Below are 6,596 nucleotides of genomic sequence, written 5' to 3' on the forward strand. Positions count from 1 at the left end.
TCCATCTTATCGGCGGTCCCATTGTGTGTGCTTCCTGCACAGAGGAGTCGGGTTGTTACAATCCATATGTAAAACCCCTATGTTCCAGCGGCTGATGTCCTGACCTTCCTGGGAAGGTACGTCCAGGTTGAGGGAGAAGCCACCGATGTGATCGACCCCTTTGGGATCTGGACCAGTAAGCGGCAGGTCAGGGTAACTCTGAGGGTCGATGATCGAACATAGAACATAGAACATAGAAAGATACAGCGCAGTACAGGCCCTTCGGCCCTCGATGTTGCGCCGACCGAATCCTACCTAACCTACACTAGCCCAATAACTTCCAAATGCCTGTCCAATGCCCGCTTAAATGACCATAAAGAAGGAGAGTTCACCACTGCTACTGGCAGGGCATTCCATGAACTCACAACCCGCTGTGTAAAGAATCTACCCCTAACATCTGTCCTATACCTACCACCCCTTAATTTAAAGCTGTGTCCCCTAGTAACACCTGACTCCATTAGCGGTAAAAGGTTCTCAGTGTCGACCCTATCTAAACCCCTAATCATCTTATACACCTCTATCAAATCTCCCCTAAACCTTCTCTTCTCCAATGAGAACAGCCCCAAGTGCCTCAGCCTTTCCTCATAAGATTTTCCTACCATTCCAGGCAACATCCTGGTAAACCTCCTCTGCACTCGTTCCAATGCCTCCACATCCTTCCAATAGTATGGCGACCAAAACTGCACACAATACTCCAGATGAGGCCGCACCAGAGTCTTATACAGTTGCAACATGACCTCAGGACTCCGGAACTCAATTCCTCTACCAATAAAGCCCAGTACACCATATGCCTTCCTCACAGCACTACTTACCTGGGTGGCAACTTTCAGAGATCTGTGTACATGGACACCAAGATCCCTCTGCTCATCCACACTACCAAGTAGCCTACCATTAGCCCAGTAATCCATCTTCTTATTACTCCTACCAAAGTGAATGACTTCACACTTAGTTACATTGAATTCCATTTGCCACATTTCTGCCCAGCTCTGCAACTTATCTATATCCCGCTGTAACCTACCACTTCCTTCCTCACTATCCACAACTCCACCGACTTTTGTGTCATCCGCAAACTTGCTTACCCAGCTTTCAAGCCCTTCCTCTAGATCATTTGTAAAGATAACAAAAAGCAATGGTCCCAAAACAGATCCTTGTGGTACACCGCTAGTAACTGCACTCCAAGATGAACATAGTCCATCAACTACTACCCTCTGTCTCCTTCCAGCCAGCCAATTCCTAATCCAAACCTCTAATGTATCCTCAATGCCATACCTCTGTAGTTTTAGCATTAGCCTACCATGGGGAACCTTATCGAACGCCTTACTAAAATCCATATACACAACATCTACTGCTTTACCCTCGTCCACTTCCTTAGTCACCTTCTCAAAGAACTCAATAAGGTTTGTGAGGCACGACCTGCCCTTCACAAAACCATGCTGGCTATCCTTGATCACGTTATTCCTATCCAGATGTTCATAAATCTTATCCCTTACCATTCTCTCTAAGACTTTGCCCACCACTGAAGTCAGACTCACTGGCCTATAGTTACTAGGGCTATCCCTACTCCCTTTCTTGAAAAAGGGGACCACATTCGCTATCCTCCAGTCCTCTGGTACTATTCCCGTTGACAATGATGACATAAATATCCAGGCCAATGGCTCTGCTATCTCCTCCCTAGCTTCCCATAGGATCCTAGGGTAAATGCCATCAGGCATGATGGGAACATTCTCCACCCACCCTTGAGCTTCACAATTGGAGGGAGCAGAGGCTACCTGACATATGCAGGGCAGCCAAAAGTGTGCCGAACCTGCGGGACGGCGGGACACGTGATGGCGGATTGTAAGGTGACCATCTGCAGGAAATGCAAACAGTTGGGTTACCTGACTAAGGACTGTCAGGAAGCAAAGAGCTGCAACCTGTGTGGAGAGGCGGGCCACATGTACAAGACCAGCCCAAGACGTGGGGCCCCACTTACACACAGATGGCTGGAGGTGGCAAATGTGAGCCGTGCATCCCCAAAGACCAGCAAGGTCCACCCAGACAGCAGGGAAACAGAGACTGGTGGTACCCAGAAAGAAGACCAGGCTGGAGTGGAGGAGGCAGCAGCCAGCAGAAAGACACAGCAGCTGATCCTAGCTCTAGCTGGGCAGATGGAAGCAATGGAGGAGGAGGTAATCGAGAAGGCAGAGGAGTGGATACCTGTCAAAAACAGGAAGAGAAAATCCTGCCAGGTCCCCAAAGCCTCCCAGCAAAGAGGGAAAAGACAGCTGCATGATGGAGAGACAGACAGCGCTTCGGATGGGGAAGACGGGCGCAAAGAAGGTCATCACCACCAGAAAAAGAGACTAAGCGCCGTAGATAAAGAGGAGGGCATTTCCTCCCAACCAGGAAACAACTGACTCCCCGAAGTCCACCTTCCACCCAGTGAGAACCAGGGGGTACCCACTGCCCCACAACTACAGGGAACTGAAAGCTGTGAACCTCTGACAGTCCCATTGTCAGACACAGAACTGGACGGTGCGGACCCTTGCCTTGGCTCAATGACACCAGAGCGGGTAAATGACCCCAGTGAGGAGCTGGATAGCTACCTCAGCTCAGCAAAGGTCCAGCAGTTCGTGCTCACCATGGGGATGCAGACAGCTACCCCAGAGACAGGACAGTCAAATGGACAATGGTAACCCCATAAACTGGGGATTAAAGAAGGTTCCTTTGCAATCATTTAACAGGGCACCCACTCACTAGGTGGGTTCCGCTGAAGCCACAGATAAATAATAAGAGACTGGATGGTTAATAAAGGGAATTGTAAATAGGATAACTGTAAATTCGATTAATTCAATCTATCCTTTGTAATGTTAAGACATGCACCGATTTTGAAATTAAAAAACTGTTCTGCCGATTTGGGTGAAACTGAATTGAACATGGAAATGATGAAGCACAAGAGAGCGCCCTCTATTGATTGATCTGCTTTTTGTTTGTAAACCAGGGGAGAGCGCGAACGCAGTCCCCCACTACCACAAATTTTGCAGTCGAGTATCCCGCATTTGGGGACATCGCAGGCGTCAGCACACCCGAAGTGCAATGGGATAGCCTCGTCCTGGGAGAACCACCTTGGTGATCATGGTATCTCCCCTGCCAGGTAAGTATGCTTAATACTCTCACCCGCTCAAACCCAACAACAGCCCATACCTCTCACACTCACACTAACTGCGTTTTCGAAAATCGGAAACACACCTCTCTAAGGTTCCCTGTCTGTGGAACAGCGCAATTTCTCACCGGGATCACAGAACATCCAGAAAGGATCAGGTTTCACTGAATATGACACTCACTGGGCGACCTGAGAAGCTGCGTACATTTGCATTTCGGCCTTAAACGGAAATGCTCCGCCCCGCCCCCTTCAGACTGTCTCCTCTTTCACCAAAACAAATCCCCAAAAATCTCTCATACACTTGAAGCACTCTGTCACCAAACACTGTTTACAATGTGAGGTGAACGCGAATAAAAGCAATTGTTAAGCTTTGCTGGTGAAACTTGAAAGATATTTTGAAATCACTTTTTCCTAATCCCTACAAATTGAACAAATCTTCTTTTGTGAAACTGCAGCTTTGCAATCTTCCCCCCTCTGTGTTCCACCTTGCAAATCAGTCACTTCAGGAGACCTCACCGTTAAGATTAAAGGTGCCAGGAACAAGTCAATATTTCTCAACGCTGTTTGGATGTGACATTAAACTGAGATCACCACCTTTTCTGGATGTACATTCCACGTTTCCAACACCCTCTGTTGTTTCGAAAAACAGTCGCCTGTGATTCAAATGTAAATATTATTTTCATATATGTCTTTGATTTACTTGCTCACTTATACCAATAATGACATGTGGTTATTATGGTTGAAGTACAAGATTAGATTCCCTACAGAGTGGAAACAGGCCCTTCAGCCCAACAAGCCCACACAGACCCTTGGAAGAGTAATCCACCCAGAATCATTTCCTCTCTGATGCACCCAACACTACAGGCAATTTTAGCACGGCCAATTCACTTAACCTGCTCACCTTTGGACTGTGGGAGGAAACCGGAGCACCCGGAGGAAACCCGCACAGACATGGGGAGAATGTGCAAACTGCACACAGTCGCCTGAGGCTGGAATCAAACCTGTGTCCCTGGTGCTGTGAGGGAGCGGTGCTAACCACTGAGCTGCTGTGCTACTCCCATATAGCACCTCTATAAAACCCATTTGTCCTTCTCATTTCCAGAGCAACTTTACAGTTCTTTAATGCCTGTGCCCTCTGGCTTTGAGAGCGCAAGATAATTTTTAATTTTTAATATTATCATTTATTCATTAAAATGTCTTTACATAGATATGGTGGCGCACTGGTTAGCACGGCTGCCTCACAGCACCAGAGTCCCAGGTTCAAATCCAGCCTTGGACAACTGTCTGTGTGGAGTTCGCACATTCTCCCTGTGTCTGAGTGGGTTTCCTCCAGGTGCTCCGGTTTCCCCACACAATCCAAAGATGTGCAGGTCAGGTGAATCGGACGTGCTAAATTGCCCAGAGTGTTAGGTGCATTAGTCAGAGGGAAATGGGTCAAGGTGGGTTACTGTCCGGAGAGCCGGTGTGAACTGGTTGGGCCGAAGGGCCTGTTTCCATAATCTAGGGACTCTATTCATATATATATCTATATATTATCACAAATGCAGGGTACAGTAGCATATCAAAGAGACTAATAAACATTGGAGTTTTACTCTAATCAACAAACAAACAAAAGGCATCTCTTATTTGTGCAAGATTGCATTTTCAGAGGGTGATAAAGAGGTTTGTCCTACCCCGATTATAGTGGGACAAACTGAAGATCAGGCTGTTCCTCCTGCTCCCAAGGTTTCTGATGCTAATGTTCTCTCTGGAGTGTGTGAGGGACCCGTCTGACCTGAGTTGCTTTATTTGACAGGAGGCTGGAAGAACACAGCAAGCCAGGCAGCATCAGGAGCTGGAGAAGTCAATGTTTTGGGTCTAACCCTTCATCAGGACTGGGCTTTGAACTAGTTATCTAGGTCACCTCCGAGTGCTGTTGGGCAGCAACGGTTTGATGTAAGAATGTAATTAGCATAAATTAGTTACTTGCTGTTAATTGACATTCTACCTCGGGAAGACTGTTACAGAAGACAGTGTTGGATATTGTAATTTCCCTATTGACTGAGTGGACCCGAGGAGCCAAACTGTCTCAATAGCAGTTCGACTAAAACTCAGATCTACTGTCCCACCCGAAACCTTGCAGCATTGTCCTGCCAACACCTATTCAATCAATCAGGTTGAATGGCCTGTATATCTGTCTGACTTGATCCAAGTGAATGCTGCAAGCTTCCTGCCTTCATCCCGCAGTTCCCACTGTCCTATTAAAACCTGTTCCATATCATCAATCAGGGGAACAGGTGTGAATACCTGTTGGTCTGGCCTGATCCAACTTCAGTTATCCAGATTTCCCAGCAGGCCATTCAATTGGCCAATGTTGTTTTCAGAATCCCAAAAGAGCTGTATTTTCTTTAAAAAGGGACAAGATAGCAGACGATGACATATCCCTCCCAGATCATCTCAACATCTTCTATGCTCGCTTTGAGCAGAATTTCAGTGGAGAGGTCACACCTATTCCGACAAGTCCTAATGACCCTATCCCAACAGTCACTGCATCAGAGGTCAGATCAGTTTTCCTTCGTGTGAATCCAAGGAGAGAGATGGGACCAGATGGAGTACCAGGCCGACATCTTCCAGCTCTCCCTGCAGCTGGCCACTGTCCCTGCCTGCTTCAAGAGCGCCAACACCATCCCTGTGCCTAAGAAGGCTGGTGCAGCATGTCTCAATGACTACCGCCCTGTGGCCCAAACTTTGGTGGTCAGGAAATGCTTTGAAAGGCTGGTCATTGCATTAGTCAACACCAGCCTCCCCACTAGTCTTTGACCCACTCTAATTTGCCTCTCGGACCAACAGATCCACGTCAGCTGCCACATCACTTGCCCTTCACTCCTCCCTAGAACATCTTGACACCAAGAACAGCGATGTAAGACTCCTTCTCATTGAGTACAGTTCAGCCTTCAACACTATTATCCCCTCGAGACTGATTACTAAACTTAGTGATCTCAAACTGAGCCCCACTTTCTGCAACTGGATCCTCCCTTTCCTGACCCACAGGCCTCAATCAGTGAAGACTGGGGACAATATTTCATCCTCACTAACACCCAACACTGGAGCCCCCCCAGGGGTTGCGTACTCAGTCCCCTACTGTACTCACTGTATACCCATGGCTGCATCGCCAAATACCAGACTCATGCCATTTACAAATTTGCTGATCACATCACCACAGTCGATTGAATCTCAGATGGCGACAAAATTGGTCACAGACAGGGAGGTGGAAGACCTTGAAAAATGGTGCCCTGAGAACAACCGAGCTCTCAATGCCGGCAAAACCAAGGAGCTTATTATTGACTTTCGGTGGGATGTTCCTGATGCCCCCCTACACATTAACAGCACAGAGGTGGGACGAGTGGAGAGTGTCAAGCTCCTGGGAGTGGTCATT

At 47.7% G+C, this 6,596-nt stretch overlaps 1 non-coding gene across 1 annotated transcript; it reads right to left on the minus strand.

The window, feature by feature from the left end:
• Nucleotides 1–3,016: 3,016 nt before the first annotated feature.
• LOC132833037 (U1 spliceosomal RNA) lies at nucleotides 3,017–3,180 on the minus strand. Its single transcript, XR_009647030.1, has one exon. It is a non-coding gene; the product is annotated as a U1 spliceosomal RNA (small nuclear RNA).
• Between the last annotated feature and the right edge of the window lie 3,416 nt (nucleotides 3,181–6,596).

The sequence above is a fragment of the Hemiscyllium ocellatum genome, chromosome 35 (genome assembly GCF_020745735.1).
Source record: "Hemiscyllium ocellatum isolate sHemOce1 chromosome 35, sHemOce1.pat.X.cur, whole genome shotgun sequence".
Lineage (NCBI taxonomy): Eukaryota > Metazoa > Chordata > Chondrichthyes > Orectolobiformes > Hemiscylliidae > Hemiscyllium > Hemiscyllium ocellatum.